Genomic DNA, 27,248 nt, shown 5'->3' on the forward strand with positions numbered 1-27,248 from the left:
GCAGAGAGCACTTTGCAACTGGCTTTTCTTGGAAAGGAGGAAATTCCAGCCCCTTTGTGCTCAGAGAAGGGGGTGGGGAGTGAGAAATCCTCCTGACCTCCTAGAGCCCAGCACACACGCTCTTTCACCAGCAGGACCCTGTGCAAAGAAGGTTAGGCAAGTGGGCAAGTGTAACAGGAGACTCTTCCCCTGCTCCCTGCAAGGGATCTGAGGCAGGGACAGGCAGGTCACATCCACATCATATCCTGAAACCACATGGCTCCCCCTTCCCAAGGAATCTTGGGAACTGTATTTTGTTAAGGGTGCTGGAATGGCAGCTCTGTGATCTCCTCTCCATACATATTCTGTGGCCCTGGTGAAAACCCTTCCCCTCCCCCCACATTACATGTGCATGCATGCACACATGTGCGTGCACGCACACACACACACACACACACACACACATCCCTTGATGTGGATACAAGCCAATAAATTAGGCCCTGACTCTGGGGTTTGAGGCAACTATTTTCCAGTCCTGTCTGGAGAGTCCAGAGATTGAATTTCTTTCTGCATGCCAAGCAGGTTTTCTACCTTTGTGCTCTGGTTGCCATGTCAGCCTCCATGATAGTTGTGTTCCTTTTGCCAGACCTTGGTTTGTTTTCCATCAGCACAGGACGTGGCTCCTGGTACAAGCCAGGCCTTTACTGCCCCGAGGCTCTGGAGCAACTGTCATCCCTCAAGTGCCACTCTCTACCTCTTTGCTTCCTTTTGGAAAGAGCTGCAAAGTGCATCTTTTTCTGCTGGTGTTTGGTTTAACACGCAAAGAACCTGGTGCTCTGACAGGTTATCAGCAGACACCTTTTACGTTTTCAGTAATTGCTTTTATGACATGCTTGCAGTTTCACCATAAGCCTGTTTCATCTGAGCTTCAGGAACCTGAGTTTTTCAGGAATCTCTGAAAAGCACCTTCCCTGAAGCTTTGCAGATCTATCAAAAAAGGATTGATTAACTGATCAGGTGCTTAAAAGCCTTACCATTCATTGGTCAGAACTTTTTTGGTCAGTCTTGGTGTATCCAAGTGGCACTGAGGGTACATCTGAAGCATGCTGAGGTCTGTGTAGGCACATTACCTGGTGCAATGGATTTACCAAGGAGACCTAGTGAAGCTCACTGGGTGGCCTCAGGCATGCCATGATCTCTCTATTCAACCTACCTCACAGGGCTGTTATGCAGACAGCAATGGATAGTCTCAAGCATGCATGAGACAAAATTGTTTAAAAAAATTTTTTTTAAAAAAAGAACCGATTTATTGCAACATGTGACAGAATCTGATTTCCTTTCATTATGTTAGTCAGATGGCCCTGGTTTAGGTGGGGAGACGTAATGAGAAGAGAAAAATTGAGGAAGAACACCCTTTTCTGTGCCCCTGCTTTGCTGGTACCCTAAGCAAGTACTTATTCTGTCTATTGGCACTGGCAAAACACTTTTCTGAGAGGTGGTCAAATGCTTTTTGAGACACAGGTGTTACAATGTATGCTTTACATGAGGAACATCCAATGTTTAAAGCAAACTTCTGTGAAAAGGGAAGGGATTGGGCTTGCTTTGTTGGCGGGGGCCAAGCAATAGACAAACTGCAAAGGACTCTATATCTTTAGAAAAGGAGCTGTGTGTAAATGATCAATAATAAACAAGGAGGTGGCGGACAGAGAGGGGAGGGAATCTTAAAGGAAGGAGGGCTTGCCATGAGCTGATTGGGTGAATAAATGGATTTCTCAGGTCTCATGATAGCAAACGATATCTCAAATGTATTAAGTCACAAAGAAAAATTAGATAGTGTAAGCTGAGCCATCCTGCATGGGGTGCTGAACTTTTTCGATGACTTTAGAAGGCCGTGTTTACAGTAACTCCAGCTCACAGCTCAAGGAAGACGCAAGCTGTTTGGGAGAGGAGAGGAACCAAATCTCTCTCTCCCCACAGCCCTTTTTATGTACCCCAAATGCACATGCACCTGTTCTCTTAGGCAACTTGGTTAAGATACTGTTGCCTTTTTCTGCTTTCATTTATTGCACTTTGCTTTTTTTATCATGAAAAAAGCACATAATATATGTATGTGTTTTGCTTATCGGGGGTGATAACATTGAAATGGAACACAAGGCCATTTTAAATAGCAGTCAATTGCCTTCCCCACCCTGATAGGGCCATTAGCTGTTGCCTATCCAGATTTTTCCACATCTATATTCCCAGTAGTTGTTTTTATTTTCCGTTTTTGGCAGCGGGAAATGGTTTAAGGAATACTTTAATAGGGCCTTTAATCCTTTAGGGGTGGAAAATAAACCTTTCAGGGAAGTATTTTTGTAAAATAATCATTCCTGGCTTAAACAGCCCCCCCCCCACACACACACACATCACACATTGAAAGCATCTATAAAAGCACATGGCTTCCTTTCCCAAAGAAATATGGGGAAGTGCCATTCATTAAGCTTGCTGGGAATTATAGTTCTGTGAGAGGTGAACTACAATTCCCAGGATTCTTTGGGGAGAAGACATGACTGTTAAAGGGGTATACTGTAAATGTGCTTTAAACGTATGGCATGTATGTCACCATGTCACATCCACACCACATATTTAAAGCATATTGATGATGTATTACAACCTCTAGGCTGGATTACTGCAATGCATTATACATGGGGCTGCCTCTGAAGACTGTTCTGAAACTTCAGCTAGCCCCAAATTCATTGTCCAAGCTGCACATCAGGGCAAGATGGTTTGAGATATAATGCCATTCCTGGCCTGAACAAACGAGCTGCCAGTTAGTTTCCGGGCCCAATTCAGAGTGCTAGTTTTGACCTATAAAGCCTTAAATGGCTCAGGACTGCAATACCCCAAGCACGGCCTCTCCCCATATGAATTGGTTCAGACTCTGCAATCAACATCTGAGGGCCTTCTATGTGTGCCTCCTCCACGAGAGGTCCAGAGGGTGGCAACACGAGAACAAGCCTTTTCTGTGGTGGCTTCCCATTTGTGGAATGTTCTCCCTAGGGAGGTTTGCCTGGTGCCACCTTTATACACATTTAGGTGCCAGCTGAAAGCATTCCTATTCTCTCTTACCTTTGTCTAATTTAACAATCTATGGCCTTTTAAACTGGGAGGGGATATTGTTTTTGTTTGTTATTGTGATATGTATTTTTGTGTGTTTATATTGTAAACATCTCCAGATGAAGGGTGGTATAGAAATTTAATAAGTCATAGTAATAATAATACCCATAAGAGCATAATAATTACTTTTCTAGACCTGTATACTCAAGCATCATTCGTTCTGTTTCTGATGATCAGGCTGTAAGTGCCATTGATTATGTGGCCAAAATGGACCCACCACAGAGAAGAGGGAGGTTTTTGGGTGGTGGCCTCCCTTCCGGCTGAGATACGACTATCATGGACTCTAAATATTAACTTCACCCCCGGAGGCGCACTCCATTGCCTCTTGAGACAAGGCAGGAAAGACTGACCAGGTCACTTTTGTGCCTCCTTTGGCTGATTCACCCCCCTCATGTCTCTTTATCTTTAAACCAACCTTGGATTAGACTGCAGCCCTTCGGAAAGGGGACACCTTCAAATAGAGGACTGTCCTCTGTTAAGTAGGACACCCTACACAGTTTATATTACCAACATTCTTCCCCCTTGTTTGCTTGTACATTTGTTTGATCATGTCATCCCAGAATGTGAACATACGTCCTACAAAATTTCCAGGGTGGCTTATGAAAACAAGATAACAGGATAACAATGTTGGGAGGCCAAGTGGGCCTCCCTGGGTAGGGAGTTATATGGGCTGTCACTACACAGAATGTGACACTCTGGTCACTACCAACCCTATCTTGGGATAAGCAGTGTCAAGGACAAGGAGTTGGATTCCTCTTCATCAGGTGGTGGAGACAAGGAAAAGGCATGCTGGGCTGGCCTCTCCAAAGGTGACCTCAATACATATATGTAGGCCAGCCAGGTGACTGCCAGCTTCTTTTGTTGTAGTGAATTTCATCCATTAATTACACGTTTCACAAAGAAATGCTGTCTTACATCATTCTGTCCACCTCGTACACTTCTTGTGATATGCTGGGCAGATCCAATCATAGGTTGGCATGAGTTTCCCAGGCTGGGCTGAAGTAGCAATGACACGTTCCATAAAGGCAAGGTAATATCCAGAAGACTGGGGTTGTAGCTGATGGAGTACAGGTTGAGTCCAGTAGACCAGAAGCCAAAGTTAGGTTGTGCAAGATTGCAATTGGCAATGCAAAGCACAGTCTGTCAGGACCCTGGACAGGTCACTGTGACTGGCTAGAACTTGCCCAAGCACAGCTGTTGTCTCAGCAGCATGCAGAGGTCTTCTGGAGGTTGGTTGATCTGGGTTTGCTGCTAAACCCACCTCCTCTAAGGAGCTGTCTGTTTCTTATGCCATTGCTTGATTCTGTTTATGTAGAGAAAAAGGCCATAGCTTAATGGTGGTAGACAGTACTGAGCTAAATGGACAGTACACAGCAGCTTCCTGTAATGTAATGTAATGTAATGTAATGTACAATCTATTGTACAAAGATCACCACCACATCCATTCTTCCACCCACTTTTTGTGTCTGGCCCTGGCCAGTACTGGCATCTCCCCCACCTGCAAGGGAATGGAGTCCTCAGGCTGAAAAATGTTTATTATTATTATTATTATTATTATTATTATTATTATTATTATTATTTGTACCCCACCCATCTGACTGGGTAGCCCCATGCATTGAAATATATGTTGGGGGGCACACTGCAATGAAAAGCCTTTTCAGAAGAGGAAAACTAGACAAAATCACCCCCTCCCTAACTAGCAACACATCTGCACAATTCCTTGCCCCTAGGCATCCTTGGAGGGCAGGGAGACTTGAGACAAAGACTTTGAGGCTCATCCGAGCCCTCAGATCACATGAAGGTCTTTGAGGTCCCGCCAGGTCTGATTTGATTAGTATTCCGTATTTATAATATCTCCATAATGGTAAAACAAAGGAAAACAAGCCCAGAGAATGCATTTTTAATCATCAATCATTGCTCTTTGTTTGTTGTGAATGAGTGGCAAAGTGGGATATCGAGCCTCCTGTAATCTTCTGTTTTTTCACCTCGGCTGCTGCAGCAACTGAGTGTGCAAGAAGGCAAATGGGAAGGGGGGGGGGGGAGTGAGCAATGTAAGGCTGCCAGCTATAAAATTCAGAACAGGGTCACTTTTGAACAAGTCTCGTGCAAAACCTAAGTAGGAGAGATAAGAAGACACATGAGGGAGGCTATACACGGCATGGTTAGTTAGAAAAGCATATTTAGGGCCTCTGTGAACTGGAGTTTTTTGTGGGTGTCTTTTGGAACATGTCATTGATGCAATACTACTGCTTGCGTGTGGGTTTATACTGAACTGTCCACACATCGTTCTGCTGTATCAGTTGCTCTGTGATGCTTCCCCAGTGTTACCACATGCAGTCACCTGGAGGGGCACACTTGCACTACAGAAGTGGGAGAAAAACCAAACGTGGAGCATTTGTGGTAGGAAAAGTGGGATTTGCACTGACTAGAAGCTGTGGGGTTTGCACTAAGTGAAAACAAAGCGGCATGTCCACTGCCAAATGTTTTGCAGGTGCGAACAGTATTGAAAGTGGGATCGCATAACACCACCCTGATACCACCATGAGCACAAATCAGGAATGCACAATATAAAGGACGTCTGGAAGGACTCTTAGTGTGAGCAGAAAGTTGCTCACACCAAGGATCCAGGAAGGAACCTTGAGGTTTTATGCTGTCCCTTTGTATTATCTGACCACCACTGAACTAGAAACTGCAATATGACCCTCCGACCAGCAGGTTCAGTAGCATGTAACCAAAGCAACATGGCACACAGGAATTCAGACCAGTGGTTCATCTATCTCAGTAATGGTTACACTGACTGGCAGGGGCCTTTCAATGTTTACATCAGGAAACATTCCCAGTCTTGCATGGAGCTGCAAGGAACTGAATTTCAAGACCTTCTACATGCAAAGCAGATGCTCTGCTGTTGACCTACAGTCTAACAAAAGCAGTCAGCAGCTCCTTCTTCTGGCATGCTGCTATAGTGGCACAGGAAACAAGGGTGCAGTTTGGGAATAAGACACATTAAAAACTGCAAGAGTAAATATGCAAAAGGACAAGCCATACAGTGTATGGGTCTAAGAAGAGCATTAGAAGAGGCTGCTGGGTCAGTCCAATGGCCAATTGAGTCCAGCATCCAGTTATTGCAGTAGCCGATACTGTGGGAAACCCTCAAGGAGGACCCAAGAGCACTCCCCTCTCCTGTGGGTCTGGTTGTCCAGTCCCTGGTTGATACCGCTCCCCTCTATGGCTCACCTTAATGCTAAAAGAGAGTAATTTGCACAAAGCCACTCCCTTCTAGTAGGGTACCTGAGCTAGAATTTGAACCAAATGGCCTCTATTGAATATTAGTCCTATACAGGCCTACTGAAATCAGTGGACATGACTAACATAGGTCTATTAATTACAACCCCAAATCTCAAGCCCTGGATCTGAAACCCGAGGAATGCCATAGGCAGGAATTCCACATGTGTCTGTGTCCACCAGACTCTGAAGGGAATGATGGAGAAACCAGGCAGGTCAACCACCACCAGCGGTCAAAGCAGGTCCTGTGGTTCAGCCTGACTTCTATAAATGCATCCCCATCTGATCAGCTTCCTGCTGTTGCATTCTTAGTCTTCCTGACCAGGATCAAGGCACCATGAACTGTTCAGAATCATCTGTTGGCAAGGCCACCTTAAAATAGGAAGGACGGGCTCCAAATTCTTCCCTCACCTTACCTGCTTTCTCGGAACAGAAGCTGAAAAGTGGCTAAGGGCTTACTAAATGGAATTGAACTGCTCAAGCGAACCGTGGAACCTGCCCCCCCACCCCTGACATTCACCAGCTCCTCACAAGAACAATTAACTTAGCAGAAGCGGCCATTTTATGTGTGGAGGGCCTAGCAGCCTCTTCCTTATCTTCTCAGAGCGTCAGTTTGAAATCAGCAGCATCCATCCATTGGAGGAGAGCTGGGAGCGAGCCCCGGAGGAAAAATGGAACAGGCATCCAACATATGTACCCTATTGAAAAATAATAAAAGGAAAATGACTTTGTCATTACCCAACATTGGTTGGCCTGGATATGAGCTTCTCTCTCTCTCTCTCTCTCTCTCTCTCTCTCTCTCTGTCTGTCTGTCTTTCTGTCTCTTCTCTCTCTCCCTGTGGCCCTCACCACTTTATTGTTCGCACCATAAATAATGCTTACAATTTAGCCTTCCAGGTGACCATCCACTCCTGCCACTTTTACGACCGTCTAATACTTAATCAGGAATCAAAGCCATGTATCATATACCTGGAAAAAAATGTTGGGTGGCCATGTGCACTACTTTACACGGGACAGTCCTCTGTGAATCAGGGTTTCCCAAGCCTCTGAGTTCATTGCCTCCTGGAGGAGCCTATAAAGTTGTCATTGACCCCAATCCAAACGCTTGGAGAAAGGAAATAAATATCCATGTGTCATCAACAACCACTTTGAAAAGTGAAGCTCTGCACACTTTTGTTAAACTATAAAACAGTAAGGCCTGAGGATTGTAAAGCTGTTGTATTGTGGCATCCTCTTTTTAAATACAGATGTTCCTCCTTGGCGAAAGGGGTGCACTCTGTACATGCCCTTGCTCTTTATTCCCATGGCTCAAAGTTCCTTATTAAACATTTGCTTCCTAGGCCCTTTTCAATCACTTTTCAACCCCCGAGTATTTATTCACCCCTTGCACAGTCCCAATACTCCCACCCCGCCCCCAGGGGTGGAGGTAGTCATTATTGGCCACTTTTAGGAACCCTGCTCTGTTTGAAGTTGTCCTCTGTTTGAAGGACTCTCCAATCCAAGCCTGGTTTAAAGACAAGCCACCCTAAGGAGGGAGAGCAGGTGGGGTCCCTGAAGTTGCCCATTAACAGTTTGCATCTGGACAGCAGACTGAACAGGCACACATGTCACCAGGTGTCTTTGGCATCCATGGTGAGATATATTGCATTTCTGTTTAAATCATAGTAATTACTTTTACATTTGCATGTGCAAATTGCCATATGCAAATTTTCATGGAAATAGGTCCCCCCTCTCATCATCTCTTTTGTTGGGGGCTGCATAACTGGCCACCCTGCAGTCATGGGATGTCATATAGTCAAGGAGTATTCCATGTGCCTTAATCAACATCAGAACTGGGACAAAAGAGGAGCCCCTTTGGAACAGGCTTAAAAAGCCCATCTAGCCCAGTATTCTGCAGGTAGGGCCAAATTAACCATTAGGAGTAATAAGGCTATATACGCCTAGGTCCTTCTACTTTTTAGGTTCTCAGTTTCCCAGGTCAGCCATGAACCTGGTGGCAATTATAGGGTTGTTGTTGTTGTGAGGCTGAGGTGAAAGGGAGATTCCTGTATGTATGCCATTTTGAGCCCTTTGCCATAATTAATGACTTTGCCAATACCAATGGAAAAGGTTTTTTGAAAAACAAAGAAAGAAAAAGAAATGAGTGTAGTGAATATTCCATGCTTATTTTCTCTTTGATTGAAATACAATTGTTTAATTTAAGATCATATGTTTGCTGACTTTATTAACTGCTTGCAAGAATATAATAATGCATAGGCTCTTGCCTCCTGTCAATCTAAGGCTCCCTCATCTCCTTAATCTAAATCCCAGAGGAGAACACTCTGGATCATTTCTGGAGGCCAATTTGATCTAGCTCTATCCCTCCTTGGCCTTTTGCTGTAGACCCTAGATCTGTTGGATGAAAGAGTCTTCAGATCTTCCTCTTGGAAGAATGGTAGAGTTGGATCCAATGCCTTGCAGACGAGGAGTGGCAGTCCAGGCACTTCTCTCTGTGTGTGTCTCTCTCTCCTGTCAGTTCCTTTCCCAGCTCTGCACCTGACTCAAGGTGTGGCCTTGAGCAATAGCATGCGTTGGTTTCTGAACCTGTGAAATGGGAACAAACAATAAAAGGACACCTGCCTCAGCAGGGCGGTGAGAGGCCTAATTAACAAGCAATTAGAAAGAACATCCTGTCTCAAAGATGCAAAGGACTTTGTCAGCGGATGAACATTTCAACTATGCAACCGGAGAACCTAACAAAGTTAACGTTCAGGATCACAGATATTTTGCCATGTCTGTGGAATTATATCTAGCGCAACTGGAGTCATCATCAGATGCCTGTGTTTTGTAGGCATAAAATTAAAGAGCAAAAGGAAAAGGAGAGTGGCAGCATCAGGCTGCAGCCAGATGTGGAGTGAGATCCAGGAACAAGAAGCCATGTGCCACGATTCCGGATACAGTGGATACAGCTGCTGCCCAGGCAAATTCTCAGCCTGACATGGACATTTTGATAGCCCTTCTGTGTCAAGGGGAAAGAAGGTACAGTCTATTGGGTGGAGTCACTCTAGAGCCTAGGGACCATTCTGCTGTCCATGGAAGGCTCTAACCTTGAGCAGCAGCATGTCCTCCAATATTCCTCAGAGGAAAATAGGGACATTTCTCACTCCCCTGCAACTGACCTTCCTCAACCCCCCATTTTTGGGTCATCTTTGTCCCCACCTGCAGACCATTTCCTGTTGGAAGAATGGCAGGTGCTATCACCACTACATCAACAGCACACACACCCTTCATCATCCTGAGAAAACCCCTTAATCATTATTTTATTTTATTTTATTATTTTATTTTATTTTATTTATTTATTTTTATTTTTTCTTTGGTAGATTTACAAAAGGAAAAACACACACCAATATAATAATTTGAGGAAGGGACAAGATTAGAAATGGACGCACAAAGCTATTTTTTAAAAAAAAAAAATCAAGGTTCCTTGCGCTCCACTTTGTTCCCCCTTTCTTCCTGCCCAGGGCAGCCCTGCCTTCTGTCTGCCCCTCAGAGCCAGTGCATCACACAGGGCTGGGTTTCAGCAGCCACAGCCTCTCCTCCTCCTATGAGCTACATGAGGAAGAAGACTGGCAGTGGTGGTCATAGAGAGACCATGGGATGCTCCCTCACAGCCACCGTTGTCGCTCAGGGCAAGCACTGGCTCATCCCCCTCCCCGAGCTTGGAAGCAGCAGCAGTGGCAAGGGAAATAGAGACATTTCAGGATCAAATCAGTAGCCAGGATGGCTTTCATAAATCCAGATCTGTCCCTGGAAAATCGGGACACTTGGAGGGTATGCACCAGTGATTCATTCAGAAATGTGTAAAGCCACAGGTTTCTGAAGTCTGAACACCCATGCAGTTAAGACTGAATGTTGGTGGTATGATCTCTTTCTGATAGTCCCTGTAGCTACAGCCACATGGAATGTCCATAGCCATACTCCAAAGGGGAGACAAAAAAATAATGCAGCTGTATTGCTCCATGTATTTGTCTACACCCCCACCCACAAAGAGCAGCAGTAAGTAACACCATACCCAATTCATTTGTATAAGCGTGGCTGCAATCCTATGCATGGTTTACTTAGGCGTAAGTTCTATTGAACTCCGTGGTGCTTACTTCTGACTGCATACTCAATGCGGGTTCACCTTGAGCTTTAACAACAGTTCTTCAGCCAGCTGAAATTCAACCTTCAGCTTTTAATTAGAAACGGAAGCAATCTTGCAAAGAAATGTTTGCAGGATGCTAGCAGCATGAAGTAGGAGCCCCATCAGTTATTTATTTTTATTTATTACACTTATATTCCACCCATCCAGTCGAGTTCTCTGGGCAGTTCACAAAAACAAATAAAGCCCCAAATCCAATTCCCACTATTATTATGTATGAGAACACACATGAAAACACTTTTCAAATACCTGAAGGGCTGTTACATTGAAGAGGGCAAGACTTGTCTTCTGCCCGAGAAAGCAGGACTAGGTCTTAATTTGCAGGACAGAAGATTTCAGTTGAATGTTAGTATACATTTCTTGATTGCAAGTATGGTTCAGCGGTGGACTCAGTTATAAGGTGGGAGGGGAGGAGATTCCCCATCAATGGACATGGAAGATCTACATACTCAACAGACTGATTGCAAACATACTCTTACTGGGTAAGGTTCTGGAGTGGGCTATCACTGAGCATATACAGATTATTATGTATGAGAACTGTCCTTGCCTGGCACTGAAAAAGTTCTCATTGCCGGTGCCAGGCATGCTTCGCTGGGGAGAGCATTAGACCGATTGGGAGGGCACCACTGAAAAGCCTTGATAGATGGCACTCCTCATCACGTGGACTATTTGGGCCACTTATGTTTCCAGTGACAATAATGATGAAGAAGGAGGAGTGACAATAATGATGAAGAAGGCGAATAGGGCCATCAAGGTGGTCTCAGTGCTATAACTGGGCACAAATTGAAGTAAATCCAGGAAATCAGTCTAATTCAAGAGTGCCCAGACTTGCTCAGTGATAGCCCTTAACAAACCACAGTTCCCTGGATCGTTTCGAGGGAAAGTCATGTACTGTACTTTAAATCCCTGGTGTATATACAACATGCCCCGGTCCTTCAACCTTTCATCATTGGACTTGTTTTCCATACCTTTGTTGCCCTTCCCAGAACTCCTTCTAGTCTGTTCTTCCTGAAGTGCGGCATCCAGATTTTGCAGTTTGCGGGAGGGGGCATTCTAATTTATTATTTCGAACCATCTTTGGAGACATACCAGCAACAACATAACCTCACCACTCAAGAAGTTCAGAGGACCAATTTTATATCTGGTTCAAGTTGGCTTGCTTCCATCCATGATCTGCATGCTTTTTTCTGCTCATTTTCACCAGCTAAGGCAACAGGGTGGAGATGTGGGGAGGGGAGGGGGGGAGAGGTTAGCCCTTCAGGTAAATATTTGCCTGATTAAGACTTTTTCTTCTTCTTTCTTTCTTCTTTTTTAAATAATGTGTAACCCAAGAGCAAAAGTTTCATGTGAGAAAATGGCACTTGGCAAACAGTGGTTCCCTGATATGCTCTAATTGCTTTTGGTAAACTGACAATAAGGTGCGGGGGGGGGGGGGTGCTGGAAATGAAAGCAGATATGACAACATTTAATGCTGAAGAGTGGCTGCTGCTCTTTGAGCAGTTCATTTATTTGGCTTTTCCATACAAAGAAGAGAGAGACAGAGATAGACAGAGGTGGGGGGGGGGCACACACACAAAGAGAGAGAACGGGACTGGACTCCACAACGGATATGTTTCAAGTGAACAATGTAGTGATGGGGGCTGTATCAAATATTGGCCCTACTCAGAGTAGACCCATTGCAATGAAAGGGCACGACTTAGATCTGTTAATATCAGTGAGTCTGCTCTGAGTAGGACTTAGTTTGATAAAGTCCAGGGACATTTTCCTTCCCTTCTCATCATATTAGATGGTATTGGAGTGCAATCTATTCACATTGAATAAGAAGTAAGCCTTACATGCTCAGTGAAGTTTGTTGTTGTTGTTCATTTAGTCGTGTCCGGCTCTTCGTGACCCCATGGACCAGAGCACGCCAGGCACTTCCACTGCCTCCCCCAGTTTGGTCAAACTCATGCTGGTAGCTTCGAGAACACTATCCAACCATCTCGTCCTCTGTCATCCCCTTCTCCTTGTGCCCTCCATCTTTCCCAACATCAGGGTCTTTTCCAGGGAGTCTTCTCTTCTCATGAGGTGGCCAAAGTATTGGAGCCTCAGCTTCACGATCTGTCCTTCCAGTGAGCACTCAGGGCTGATTTCCAGTGAGCACTCAGGGCTGATAGATTTAATCTTCTTGCAATCCATGGGACTCTCAAGAGTCTCCTCCAGCACCATAATTCAAAAGCATCAATTCTTCGGCGATCAGCCTTCTTTATGGTCCAGCTCTCACTTCCATACATCACCACTGGGAAAACCATAGCTTTTACTATACGGACCTTTGTTGGCAAGGTGATGTCTCTACTTAGTCCCTTCCTAAACTTGTTTAGGAATGCAATGTTCATCTCCCAATGAAATCAACTGGTGGTAGTTTCCAAGATGGAATAGAGTCCTTCCTCATACAACATGTCATTCACAAGATGTGGTGAGGCCTTCCATTAATTTTGGGGTGCAGGGCGGCACACGCAATCCTAATTCCATGCTCTCCCAAGTCCAGTCCCACTTTCTGTTCACACTTCTATCTCAGCGACGTCTATGCTGGCTTGGCCACGGAACAGAAGATAGCAAGGATGTGCTTTACAGGGACCTGGCTTCAGGCACTAGGCCTGTTGGCAGACCAACTCTGTGTTACAAAGATGTCTGCAAACAGAGGCGGATTTAGGGGAGCACTGCAGGGGCATTGCAAATATGATGTAGAATGGAAGGCAAGAAGATAGGAGCCCCAAATTCTGGCATCACAGGGCACTACTGAAATTTGAGAACCCACACGTGACATGAAGGCTGGCAACATCAACCCCACTGTATGGGAATCCCTTGCAGATGACTGGAGTGCCTGAAGACAGTCTGGTTGTGTATCCACAGCAGTGACCAGAGGAATGACCACTGGGAGGAGCAATGAATAAAGAAACACCATGGTGCCCCTATAGCAGGAAATCCAGATGCCTGCATCTGCCCCAGCTGCAATAAAACATGTCCCACGGAACCCTTTGAGCTCCAGCCTCACCCATGATGACTTCATGGTGCCCATGAAACTTCTGAGCACCCTCCCCGCCTGCTTGGTCATGAGATGGTGAAGGTGGTTGCTTGAGAAGGACATAGAGCTGAAGGAGGAAGTTGGAAGGGGTGCACTGTCTCCCACTTCCATAGCTCTACGTGCTTTACACTAGATCCGATTTTCACCTAGACTTCTTGGAAAAGTAGAGAGTGCGTGCACACGTGTTTCTGTTTCTTGGCAAGGGGGGCAGAAATGGCCAAAGGGGGCAGCACCCATAGCCCTTGCTCAAAAATAAAAAATTGCCCATGGACCTGAAGAAGTGGGGGCTTCTGGTACAATAAAGCAGGGCCTTTGTAGCCATGGCCCCAACGCTGTAGAACGTCCTCCATCTGGTATACCGGTACCTTTTTGCTTGTATTCCAGAAAGACCTTCCTTCTTTCTTTCTTTCTTTCTTTCTTTCTTTCCTTCCTTCCTTCCTTCCTTCCTTCCTTCCTTCCTTCCTTCCTTCCTTCCTTCCTTCCCCCCTCTAAAAGAAGGGTCATAACTTGGTGGCAGAACATGTATTTTGCACATAAAATGTGCCAGCATGTCATCTCAGGTTTTGTTCCAAGCATCTTCAGGTGGGGCTGTGGAGATGGATAAGCCCTAAGTTGTGAACCACTTGCTCATGGCTGCAAGTGGGACAGCCATGGCTTGGGGTTGCATATTTTGTTGTGTGGCAATATCAGGACACATTGCATTCCGGCCCATGCCCCAGAACCTTGCAGGGATCAAAATCCCTGCCTTGCCTAGCCAGGAACCCCCACTTGGGCCAATCTACTTCTTTTAAGTAGCAGCATGAGCAGAGGCTGCCTGCCCAAAAGGGATTGAAGCATCCTATCTGTTGTCCACTTACAGGCTCTATAAACCCTTTCTCTACAGCTCCTAGGCAGCATGGAGGAACATTCTGGCAGCCATAAGAAGGTGTTTCCAGGGTTGAAACATGATATGCTGTTCCTATCAGACACTATTGGTCTTCCTCTCACAATTATTACCATAGAACTGTAAATTTTCAGCAAGAAAAGCCTATTCACTTGTGGTACAGGAGGTCAGCCTTTATGTCAGCAAAGACCCACAGGTAATAAATTAGAACCACTTACCAAGAAAAGAAAGGTATGGTACTGAGATGGTTTTACGTAGAATAGTATGCCACTCCTGCGATTTTATGAGATGGCGGTGTTTAAATACTTTTATAAACATTTCAAATGCTTTTATTAAATAAATGAATGTGTTCAAATCCAAAACTACAAAAAGACAGGACAGTTGTTACTAAACTCTTACGTTAACTCAGAATAAAGATTCAAGATGTGTGTGCACTTAAGTCCAACAGAGCATCAATACGTATATGTATACATCATAAATAATAACATGGAATTAGAATTCTAAATATTAAGGAGCAAGGTGACCAGCAATGGGTTTTCATACATCACAGGAAACCCAGACATAAACTTAGACCCCACCTGCTGTTATTATTATTTTTATTTTACTCTTCAGTTTTATGAAATCCGTCAAAAGTCTATGGAAGGAACACAAGGTTGATAATGGTCACCTTGGTTTTGTGCTGAAAACGGTCACACACAGGCAGAGTGAGGAGGGGAGATGGATTGGAAAGGAGAGCAATTGCTCTTAGGCAGGAGGAGAAGGACAACAACAACAACAACAACAACAACAACCAATCTTGCCAGTGTATTGTTATCCAGTCCGGGTTTTGCAGGCGCCCCTCCTCAGCTGGAGTTCCTTGCGAGTCCGTTCCATGCCTTTTTCCTCCTCTCTATTTTTCCTTCCCATTTTTTTCTTCCGAAGTCCCCCTTTCTGCCTCGCTTTCAACCCGCGGAGAGCTCGCGTGGGGGTGTCAGATGGTGCCCGGATTCCAGTCCGGGTTTTGCGCGCCGCCTGCACCCCCGGTAGAAATAGGAAAATTCAATAATCAAAGCAAAAGGGAAGCGAGCGAGAGGAGGGGGAAAAAAATCCCGGATCAGGGCAACTTTGATGGCGCATGCGCGCTGTAAGCCTCCATCCCAAACACACACATTTCCCTGTACTTGGAAAGTCACCCAAAGCAGCCCCAAGTGCAGGTAAGACCTTCTGCTCTCCCCTCCTTGCCCCCCCTGCGCCCGGCCCCAGACCCTTCCACCCTGGGGGGCTCCCCAGACTCCTCGCCCGTGCACTTTTCCGTGCCTCGTCCCGGCTGGCGGCGGCCGCTTTCGCCCCAGCAACTCTCTCCGCGCCTCGCTCTCCCCAGTGCGCGCTGGGCTGGGGCAGAGAGGGCGAGCGGCGGCGGCATTGCTTGGAGGGCGACGCAGGCGGCTGCAGTCACTGGGGAAGGTGGCTGTCGCTGCCCTGGCCAGGGAGGGGGCGTGAGAAGAAGGGGCTTTGCACCGGCCGAGAGAGGGGGCACTTGTAAAAAGTGTGTGTGTCGGGGAGGGGGGTCGCGTTACATTGCACTGCACAGGACTGTGTAGGTCATTGCGCGCGGAAACGGCGCGGGGGTTTGCAATGCGCCTGGAAACGGGATGGAGGGGCCAGGGCTTTGCGCGCTGGTTTTTCTCCTTTGGGTGGGGGCGACTGGAGAGAGAGAGAGAGAGTTTGCTGCTGCGACCCCCTTTCTCACACTCCTCTTTCTGCCTTTCTTCGTGGGGCACTTTGAGAGGAATGGATGCAGGTGGTTCGCTTTCTTTTTCCTTCTTGTCCAGAGTTAGGGGTGGGAGGAGAGGGGCGGACAGGCAGGCAAGATTCTCGCAATTCCCAGGACTTTCTCAAACAAGGTGGGTGGGAGACGTCCGCGCGTTTGGCGACTCGTCTTTCCTTTCCTCCCCCTCCCCAATCTTCCAAGAAGCTGGAGGTGCCCCCTTCCCTTACACAGGGGAGGGGGCATAGAAGAATATCCCCTTGGGTCTTCCAGTTGCCTACAGTTGCAGGTGGTGCCTAACCGTTTTTTAAAGACTTTAAAAATAGTTCCTGGGGAGGGGGGTGGAGGAAAGGGAAAGAAAGGGCAGGAGGGGGGAGGGAGGCAGAGGACGAGGGGGCGGGATCTCCCCCCCTCCCCAAATTTTGCTCTCAGGTGTCCGCGTTTTCAAGACAGTTTCGGGAAAACATTTCTCCCCCTTCCCACTTTTTTTTTTTTTAAAAGCCGAGTGCAGGTTATCACGGGGGCGGGGAGGAGGAAAGGGTTAGGGTCCCTAAAAGACTGAGAATACAGGGACGTTTTTTGTCTGGGCTGGTTCTTGGGATTGGAGTCGGAGCTGCTTCTGCTTCTGTCGGTGCGCAAAGTTTTCCCAAAGTGTTTTGGAGCGGAGACCCCGGGTGCGCGATGACTTTTGGAGAGATGGGCGGAGGGTCCGGAGCGCACGGTGGCCGCACAAGGGGGCGAGAAGAGAGAAAGGGGGGGGGGAGGGAGAGGCGCGATGTTCAGTATTTGCGTCGCCCTGCGCTTCCGGGGTGGGGGGTCTCTCCCTATTCTCCCTAGCTTCCCTTTCCCTAACCCAAGTTATTTGAGCGTCCCTAAGAGTGCGCTTTTGGGGCGATCCGGGGTACTTTGTGTCTGCCCCCTCGTTTGCAGCAGCAGGTTATTTTTACCCCGTGGTATTTGCAGAACGAGCAGCTGATTTGCCCCCCGCCCCGTCCTTTTCCCGCACACTCTCTCTCATTCGTATTTTTATCTCCTGCGCTTTGGAGAAGTTGGGTCTGCTGGGGGCGCGCAAGGGGTAAGGGACGTTTCATGTACAGAGGCTGTTTGTTTTTTGGAGGGGGGAGGCCGGCAGGCGAGCGGTTGTTTGGCGTATTGTTTGTGTTGGCGGTGGGGGGGGGCGGGGGTTTGGCTCGGCCTAGGGGTGGAGTTGCGAAGGGCGGGGCGCCCTGGAAGGAGTGGGGTTTTGGTGAACGCTCCTCTCCATGTTTGGGCGCTCCCGGGACGAGGGAACAGGTGTCGAGCTGTCAGTCAAAGTTCGGGCCTGCCGGGAACGGGGGCGGGTGGGGTGGGGACAACAGCAAGATAGCGGTTAAAAATAAGGGAAAGTAGAGGGTTTGGGGCGTTCGCAGAAATTAAGAGAAGGGGGTGAAAGCGTTGGACGCATAGCGGGGCACATTAGGCGTGAGTTCTGGAGAGGGAATGAAATGATTGCATACTTTCCCCCTCTCTCAAATCTGCCTCTCCAGATGTATGGTCGGAATCTAAGCTTCTGGGGTGGCGGAAAGAGTCATTTTATGCAATAAAGAGAATCTTAATTTAGTCTTATTTGTTTTCTTGGGGATGGGAATAACATGCTACCCCCCACCGCTACTCCCATTAGATTCTGTTGCATACAAAAATGTATTGGAACTGGGCAGGTAGTGGGGAGAGGTTGGCATAGGGTTGGGGGTGGTTGTGTGCCCTGGGGAGAATTTAGCCGTGGTTGAAAAATCTGTATTCAGTTGGGGGGGGGTGTATGGGACTAGACAGCTTCTGTGTGCTGTCCACAGTTTTAGGTTATATGCGTGCATTTGTCTTGTGTCAGTTGTCCAAATAAATATTTTCTCCGCGTTTTATTTCTTTTGCTGGGAGAGAAAGGTGGCTCAGTGGCTGGCAAGGATGGAAAGGCAAAGCTGGGGTAAGGGCCTGTGGGTGGGTGGGGGTGTCTTCTGGGACGGTGGGTGCCACCTCCAGGGTTTCTTTCTGGGATTTGCTGCTTGAGAAAACTTTGGGGGAACAGGGTGTGTCGTGGAGGTTTGATGTGAATAGATGTGGTTTAAATCTATCTGGCTTTTGTGGAAGGGGAGGGAAACTTTGAGAACTTGATTAATAAACTCCATGTGTTCTTTCCTTTCAACATGCTTCCCTTCTCCTGCCTCCCCCCCCCCCCCACAACAGCTCCTTCCTCAAGGCCGTATGTAACTACATTAGGGATCACCTTAATCCTTCCCGTTGGAATACGTTCACTCTGGCCTTCCTATTTCTCTCCCTAAGTCTTTCCTATAAGCCATCTTCGGGTGCGTAGGGGAAATAACTTCTTAGTTTTACTTGATTGTCACCTTTTAAAAATCCATTTTTCCACCGGCTAGGAAGACTTTATGTAGTGCTGGTGAAGAAGCAGAATATTAGTGAACTTAGTAATCAAGTTTCCAGATCTTCTGCCTCCTGTTTAATTTATTAGACTACTTATTTATTCTGTTGATAATAATCTGTTGCAGGTTTCTATGGAGATGTTAAACTGATCTCTTCAAGAAATCAAACTCCATATGTGCTAAAGTGTTTAAAGAAGTAGCGTGGGTTCTTTTTCTTCTGCTACTCTTTTTTGTTTGTTTGTTTTCTTCTCAAACTCTACATTATTTGGTTGTTCAACTTATGTTTTCCATATTGATGTGTTCAGAAAGGGGCAGAACTGGGGTGGGAGTGAGCAGAAAAGTTAAAGGGTATTGATCATCAAGAGTCTGCCGTTTGTGTGAATGGGACTCTGATCTTGAAAGATTCTGTCTAAAAACTGTAATAGAAAGAGCAGATTAAATGATAAGGCCCCTTCTTTTAAATATGCTTGCCTGTGGTCAGACAGACCAGTAATTGATGCAAATAAAATCTTGCTTGCTGCTGCTGCAGTTGCGAGGTGGTCCTTCCACTTCTCCTTCACTTTATAATAAGTCCAAAATCAAATATAAAGATTTTTTGGGGTAAAGTGGATGTTCAGGGTATTATTGTTTTATCATTTATTTTTTAAGTGCAGGAGGTCAGAATCGGGAAGAGTTAATGCATTAGAGGATTTTTTAGTCTTTTGTTTCAGCTTAATGGGAGTGAGCTGGGGGGGGGGAGAATAATACATAAAAAGCTTTTCTCTTTAGAGCAGTTCTCAAGGAGATGCTGCAGACTTCTAAGTTCCAAATTGCCCAACGAAACTTTTTTCTTTTATGTTAAAGTGTCATTTTGTGATGGGTGCCATGTGTTTTGGAAGCTGTCTTATTCAAGACCCGTTTAAAGATGGTGGAGACTTATTTTGGGGTTCCCGGGCACCTAGCAGGTGCCAACCTGGTGGCACTGGCTTCTGACAGATGGGCAAAGTGGTAGGTTTAAAAATATGCCTGCCGTGCATCTTCTTCGGTCCAAGCTTCGTTTCGCCCTGTTATCCAGTGCTATTCTCTTTTCAACCTTTTTTGTTTCTTAAAACAGTAGCTTCTCTCCCCCCCCCCCCCCCCGCACTCTCCAGTTTACTTTCCCCCTTTTTCTTTTAAAACACAGATACACGTGCATTCAACCTGCTCCAGCCAAAACAGCACTAAACAGACTTAAAAACAAGACTAACGTAAGCCTAACTTGTCTGATGAAATCCACATCCTTGATTGCTTTTCATCTTATTAATTCTCTTGTGTGTTTATGTTTTTGTCCCTGCTGTTTCAGTGGAATTTGATCACCATCCTTTTCCTTCCATGCCTGCCTTCTCTCTCTCTCTCTCTCTTTGGTAAATCTTTTGGGTAGCTGCTTCTCCCACCCCTTTTTCTTTATTCTTTTTAAAAAATTTGAATTGCAAACTGGACCGACAGAAGTGAAAAAAACAACCACACACACACACACACACACACACACACACACGCTACTCAGAAAAAAAGAAACACTGTGGCTTTAAAGCCGGGAGTTTGCATATTCCCCTTGTATCTTTCCCCTTTGCTAATTATTGTGTTGTTTTCAGAGCAAATATGTCATATCCATGGCGACCGGGCAGGTTTATTGTCTTTCAGAAGCAATAGCTCACATAAGTAATTAATGACTTTTTTTTTTCCTCTGGCTTAGGTTAAACAGATCATTCAAGGAAAGTCATCTCTCCCCCCTTTCTTTCTCTCTCTCCCCCCCTCCTCTCTCTCTGTCTTTTTTAGCTCAGTGACATAAGAACATGAGTTAGAACAAGAAAATACTTTAACCAAGAAGTCAGTGGCTGACTTCTCTCTCTCCCCCCACACCAACATTTCTTTTAAAAGCTGGTCGTGTCAGTTTTCCTACAGCTGACATTGTCATTTTTTACAGGAGAAAATCCTGATTCTATGGGGAGGAGGGACAGAGGATTTAAGATGCATAGTGGCTTGTTGCTCCTGCAATAGGGAAAGAGGTGGTGGAGGGTGGATATTCCACTATGATTGTTGTCTCTGGTCTAGTGGGTGAACCCTACCCCACCGCAAATTTATTTAAATGATCAGGACAGGAAAAAATACCCGGTGCTTTTAAACTTAAGGGAGGCACCTATGAATTCAAAACACACACACATGCTTGAAAAATGGACGTGTCTTTCAACAAGCATATTTTTTTAAATCAAATGATTACTCTGTATTAGTGTTCCCCCCCTCCTTGAGCAAACAGAAAAAGCAAGATTTAGTTCAAAGGGTGAGGGTGGAGTTTTAACTTTCAGAAACTTGTAATGTTCTGTTCTAAGCCACCCCTTCTCTGCCAGTGGCCACTTGCTTATGTCCTTTTGCCCAATTTTCTTTTTAAATACTTTATTATATCAGAATGTGTTATTTGCTTAGATCAGGGACTGGCTACCTCCCCCCCTTGATTTACTGTGACAATGTCTTCTTCTTTTTGTCCTCAAACAAGTTACACACCCCACATACATACCCATACCCTACTTAATTTCATTTTGAGAATGATTTACACCCAACCCATCTATATAAATATGGGGGGAGGCTCTACTGCCACAAACAGAATGTTCTGGGCAACCTATCCAATCTTTTTAAAAAAATAAACCAATCCCAAACAGCCTTGCCTGTTTTGACTCAAAGCAGGTCCATCTCTGTATCCCACAATATTTTTACCTGAACTTTTTTTCTTTTAAAAATGTTTTCTTTGCAACAGCAACTCCAAAAATTTGAATCCCAGCTTCTTAACACTTTTTTTTCTTTTAAACAGCAGGTGTGGCTTAGTTTAACCCATATCTTGTTGATTTCGTGGGTGGGTGGGTGAGAACACAAATATTGCTGTGAGTGTCTTGAAATGGTAAGCTTCATACTTAGATGTAGTTGGGCTCTGTTTGTCTGTACCGTATTCGACAGCTACTGACGCAGTGGTCATGACATGTTCAAGTGACAAAACGGGAAGGTTTTTGGGATGGCAACCCCAAAATCATGTCATAAGTGGGCAGAAAGTGAGTCTGATTGTTGTTTTTCCTTTTTAAAAAAAACCATGAGTGTGCGAGGTGGCCTTGTGTATGAAGTAGCTTAGTAATTGAGTCTTCATGCGTTTCTGATGTCTATATCAGAGTGCCAGAAGAAACGAGCAAGTGGAGAAGGTAAATAGCAGGTGAGAAGCCAGCGCTCACCAGGCGGTTGAAATATTAGCGTACAGCTAAGGGAATGTTTAAGAGCTGCGTCTTTCTCTCATTTTATTTAGATGGTCTGTTTCTTCCCTTGCCTTTTACCTCCCCTGCCCCCCTCCCAATTATAAGCAACGAAGCCACCTTCAGACATGGTTTTTGAGAGAGCATCCTAGGATTCTGAATGCAGCCCAAAGTCAGGAGGACATGTTTATAAGATGGAGAATGGTTGAAAGGCTTCCTTTAAAAAAATAATAATAACCCACCCCCATCTGAAATCAGCTTGTCAGTTGAAACAATTTCTATTTTATCATTTTTTAAAAGTTAGAATAGTCAGAAGTTGGTCTCCTGTGCTTTTCTTGCTCTCCTCGACCCTGTAAAAGGGAATAAAAACTGCTTTTATCCGTAAGGCGGGGATGTTCCTGGACAGCGTTTATGATCTTTCCAGGCGTGTTGATGTGTACAAACAAGTGCTGGGACATGGGAGGAAGCCTGCAAAGTACCGGTGGTGGAGGGGTTCGGGGGGGGGGTGGCGGCAGAAGAAAGAAGGACCTCAAGTTAACTCGCTCTAGTGTCATGCTGCAAGGCGAAGAAGGGGAAAGCAGGAGTAGTGTCGTAAATTTTGCTAAAATTAATCAACCGTTTAAGAGCCCCATGTTAACGAGCCTTTTCAGGCAGGCAGGCAGCCTTCCTTTTTCCGTCTTATTTCCCCCCCCCCACCTCATTTCAAAGTCCAGGAAGGAGGGGGGGGGAATCTTCTGAAGGTGGGGAAGGGAATTTTAAAAAGGGGGGCAAAAGGAAGCAAAAATGTGGGGTGGGGAAGGGAGAAATTAGTGCAGAAATAATAATAAAAAACTTCCCTCCCCAAAAAGTGGGGGTTTGATTTATAGAATATAAATCCTCAAGTGTCCTTGATCCATATTGTCAGGCCTTTTTTTCCCTTTTTTTTTTTTGGTCAGATTTGTCCTGTGTGCCTTTGACGGAAAAGGCACGTAGGGAAAGAGAGAGAGAGGAAGAGCGACAGAGGGGAGAGAGAGAGAGAGAAAGAGGAACGTGTTCTCAGCTTTGTAGCTCATTATCATTCTTAATAAGTCTTAAGGAATAAAGAGAAGCACTGAGTGTAAATGCTGGGTAATCCTAACACTCCTCAAGGTGAGAGGAGTCTTGAGGACACGGGAGAAAGGGGGGGGGGGCAGAGGAACTGGTTGTGGAAAGGGGGGCAGGGACAAAAGGGGTCCTTTTCAACTCGGCTTGTTGGCCTAGCAGCCTCAGACATACCATCGCTCACTGGATAAACTTCACAAGTTTGGAAGATGGGGTTCCCTGTAAGATGTGCGGTCAGCAAGCTGAGGCTCTGTGTGATGTTTATTAAAAGTTTGGTGTTTGGGAAGGAAGCGGTCACTTTTTCCCTCTTTCTCCGCCCCCCTAACCTTAAAACCACCTGAAGCCGTTTCCTGGATAGTTTGTGCCTCTGCTGTTGAACAGAATGCTTGATGCAGCCTACATAACCGTCACCCGCACAGTGGCTGCTGTCCACGCCATCTCCCGCCGTGGGTGCTGCACCCCACGGCATCTTGCATGACGGGCAGAGCACCACTTTCTGTAGAAATTCTGCACGCGGTGGGATTGACCTTCATGCTGCCGCAGCCAGCCACAAGCACCCCAAGTGCCATCCGCTGGAGGAGGCAGTTGTGAGCGCAGCGTTCCTCCCCCGCCCCCCGCCAGATTGAATGTGACATAATGTGCATTTCTTCACAGGAGTGCACGGGAATAATTCCCGTGGGAGATGTTAATGTCAGAATGGAATATCCACCTGGATTTCACATGAAAGACTTCCAAGGAGAATACTCGCTTCCTTCCCTGTCCTGGCCAAAGGCCTTCCCTGCATAAATGTTTGTGGGTTACCCTTTCTAACACACACTCGCACCTCTTTTTGGATAAGGAAAAGTTTCGCAGCAGAACAAGCCTGTTTTTCTTTCTTTCTTCTAGCTTTGAAAAAATACTCCCCTGTCACATATCAGGTTTTAACCTTCTCCCCCTGTCCGCTGTCTGAAAGCATATCGCTGCCTCTTGTGCTTTTATTTCCTGAAGAATTTATCTCCAGATACTGTTGCTTTTTCTTCTTCTTCTTCTATGAGGCTGCACCTCGTAAGTGTGCAGCTTTGAGCACTGGGTGGCTTGAGGTTCTAGGAACCATTCTGCAGGTGCCGAGCGATCCTTTCTACGAGGAGGGCTGCTTTTTAAAATAGAAATAAATCTTAACCATGCAGCAAAGGAACATGGCAACTCCTTTCATTCTGTCACTGGGGGGCTGGAATTCTCGTGTGGGTGACCTTGAACCTCTCTGACCTGAGCATTTTAAACGGGGTGCAGGCAGCCAATAACACTTTGGCTGAATATGTACCAGACAAAAACATGCCTTTTTCGCAAGGTGCTTTTCCTAGGCACTTCTGCATAGACTTTTCTTCAGCAAAAGGGGTTCCAAGGCCTCCTATGCCTCTCCCTTTTTTAAGAACATAGGAAATGGCTTTATACTGAGTTACACCCACTGCTCCATCTAGCTCAGTACAGTCTGCCTTGATTGGCAGCTGCTCTCCAGGATTTCGGGCAGGGAGTCTATCCCAGCTCTACTTGCATATGCTGGGGATTGAACCAATGACCTTCTGCATGCAAAGCAGGGGCTCTGCCACTGGCCATACTTTGAGTATGCCCCCTCCAACTCCCTGAAATTCCCAGGGGGCAATATCAAGACTTTGGAGGAGCCTTAAATACTTTGTAGGGAGATTGAAGCCCTCGAGGTGCCAGCATCAAATATTTAGGTCTCTGGGGTTTCTCCAGCTTTGCCAAGGAGTGGGTGAGTCAGCTTTGTGAGGTAACTTGTCCTTCTGAGTCTCTAGCGGTGAACATGGGCCTCCCTGGGGGAGGTGAGCAGTTGCTACCACAGGCATAGCCTGCTCCCTGCCCCTTTCCAGAACATATCTTGTGTTATGTGGTATCGGCACATGGCATACTTGGGCAGCTGCCAGAGCCCCAGTAGCCTGGCAGGTCCTGCTGCGGACGCTTGCCCTGCCCACTCCTCTTACAAAGATCAAAACCTGCCTGGCATTCTGAGCAACCCACAGTGTAGCGGTGTGCTGGGGTCCAGCTAGAAACCAAAATGGCGCTGTCACAGCAAACCAGTGATGCTTCCAAGTGTGGTCCACCAATGGAGGAGGCAGTGCCAGTATTTGATTTTGGAGGGAGCTCGGGGAAGGTGCCCTCACGGTCGCTGCCATGGGCCTTCCTCCTCTTCCAAGGGACTGTTTCCTCCCTACTCTCTCTCATCGCACCCCTGGACTCAGTCCGCTCAACCATCTGGAATGGGAGAAAGTGTGAGAGTGGGGCGTGTTCTACTCTATCTCCTCGCTCTTGTCTTTGCTTGTGTTATTGGTGAGGGCTGGTCAATGGGGGAAGAGCAGGCCTCAGCAAGTGCCCTATGGTGCCTATCTCGTGAGGAGCCCAGGGCCTACCCTTCCATGTGTGACAGCTGGGACAGGTGTTTAAGAATAAGGACCATTTCAGCTTTGCCTGTAAGGAGGAAGGAGTATTTTAGCTTTCCCTGTAAGCCCACACAAGCTACTTACACAATGTACACCAAATGAAATACTGGCTTTGTTCGCCAGGTCTAATGCCTGTGTAGCTGGGGAGGAGGCTATCACCAAGGTAGTTGACACCAGCTTTAGAACCATTGGCTGGCTGGGGCTGATGGGAGTGGAACCCAACATCTGAGGGACCACACATGTTCCCTATTCTTGGCCTAGGGAGAGGCAGTCTTGAGCACTGGCATTATTATTATTATTTGGAAGAAGAAAAGACTAAGGTTTAAACCCTGCACGGATCTGAAGTGGAGTCCCTAAGATGGTTTTACATCTCCTTCCAGCAACTCCTCCTGGTGCCCAACTTATTGCTCTGCTTTCATTTGGACCACATCAGCGCAGCCAAGCAGGGGGGGGGGTCTTGTTGTCTGTGCAGCCCAAAGCCTCAATACACACTTCCCAGGCTTGCACCCCAGAGAGGTCACTTTGGTTCTGCTAATGCGTCAAAAACAATGTGGGAGTTGTAAGTTACCAGTCTCTGCAGCTACAGTAGGTGCTGTGATTCTCCCATGGTTTGACTTCACCCCCGGAGGCACACTCCATTGTCTCTTGAGACAGATGCCAGCAATTACTATTATTTATTAAATTTGTATACTGCCCTTTATTCCGGATATCACAGAGCAGTTCACAACATAAAAATACAAGATGAAAACACAAAATACATAATAAAACAAGAGCAGGAACAAAAACCAAACCAATATCCCCCCTCCCACAAAGGTATTTAAAAGGGCTGACCAAAACAGAGACTGAGGCTGAAGATGAAGGAGGAAGGAAAGTTAACAGGTTGGAGATGAATTGGGTGAGCCTACATCGAATCATTGCAAAGGAACAGAAGAAGAGCTCTGCTGGATCAGGCCAGAGCCCATTTAGTCCAGCATCCTGTTCTCTCAGTGGACAACCAGTTGCAACTGGGATGCCCACAAGCAGGACCTGAGCACAGCAGGATGGCTCCATCCCCAGAGTCCAGCACTGTCCCATTGGTCCACAGCACTGCATCCTAAAGGGAATCTGGAGGTGCCAGACGTGAGCCCTAAGGACTCCTACAAGCCTTTTCCTCGAACAATTTGCTCTTCAGACTTACTTATTCAGCAGTCTGTTTTGGGACTATTTTGTCAAGGTATGTGCAATTCCATCCAAAGAACCTCCCTCTACAAGAGTTTGTTCAATATGATCCACTGGTCCCTCCCAGCACTAACTCGCTGTGCATTAGAACCAGTCCATGACTTCTCCCCCTTTCCCAAGAGTAAGTGTGGGGCAGGAGGGATCTCATAATTTAAAACATGATAATTTCAGATGCCCCAATGAATATTGGCGTAGAAACACGAATAAAAATACCCAAATGAGTATTGGCGTAGAGTAAAGAAGGGTGGATGGTTTGTTTTTAACCACCTAAAATTCCATGCCCAATTTATAGAAACTTGCATCATAAGAACAAACCAATGCACTGAGTCCAGCATCCCTTTCTCACAGTGCCAACCATAATGCCTGTGGGAAGCCTGCAAGCCAGACCTAAGCACAGTACCAGCTCTCTCTCTCTGCCGGTGAGTCTCAGCAGCTGGTATTCAGAGGCGTATTGCTTCCGATCACAGAGGGCAAGCAAAACCCTCGGGGTTAGTAGCCGCGGACTGCGTCCCAAGCTGTCAAAATCTATCCCAAAGAAAGATGCTGCTGACCTGAGTTTTCATGG

At 46.3% G+C, this 27,248-nt stretch overlaps 1 protein-coding gene across 5 annotated transcripts in view; it reads left to right on the forward strand.

Moving 5' to 3' along the window:
• The window catches only part of CASZ1 (castor zinc finger 1), a 438,974-nt gene that overhangs the window by 119,485 nt on the left and 292,241 nt on the right, over positions 1-27,248 (forward strand). For 2 of the 5 annotated variants that reach the window (XM_083453580.1, XM_083453585.1), the window contains exon 1: positions 14,901-15,737. The exons of 2 other annotated variants lie outside the window; for them this stretch is intronic. The gene's annotated coding sequence lies outside the window, so the exon portion shown is untranslated. Of the gene's footprint in view, positions 1-14,900; positions 15,738-27,248 lie in introns of those variants that run through there. One more of the 5 variants, XM_083453575.1, reaches the window with a different exon arrangement.

The sequence above is a fragment of the Podarcis tiliguerta genome (assembly GCF_965153285.1).
Source record: "Podarcis tiliguerta genome assembly, chromosome: 8".
NCBI classification, from domain to species: Eukaryota; Metazoa; Chordata; class Lepidosauria; order Squamata; family Lacertidae; genus Podarcis; species Podarcis tiliguerta.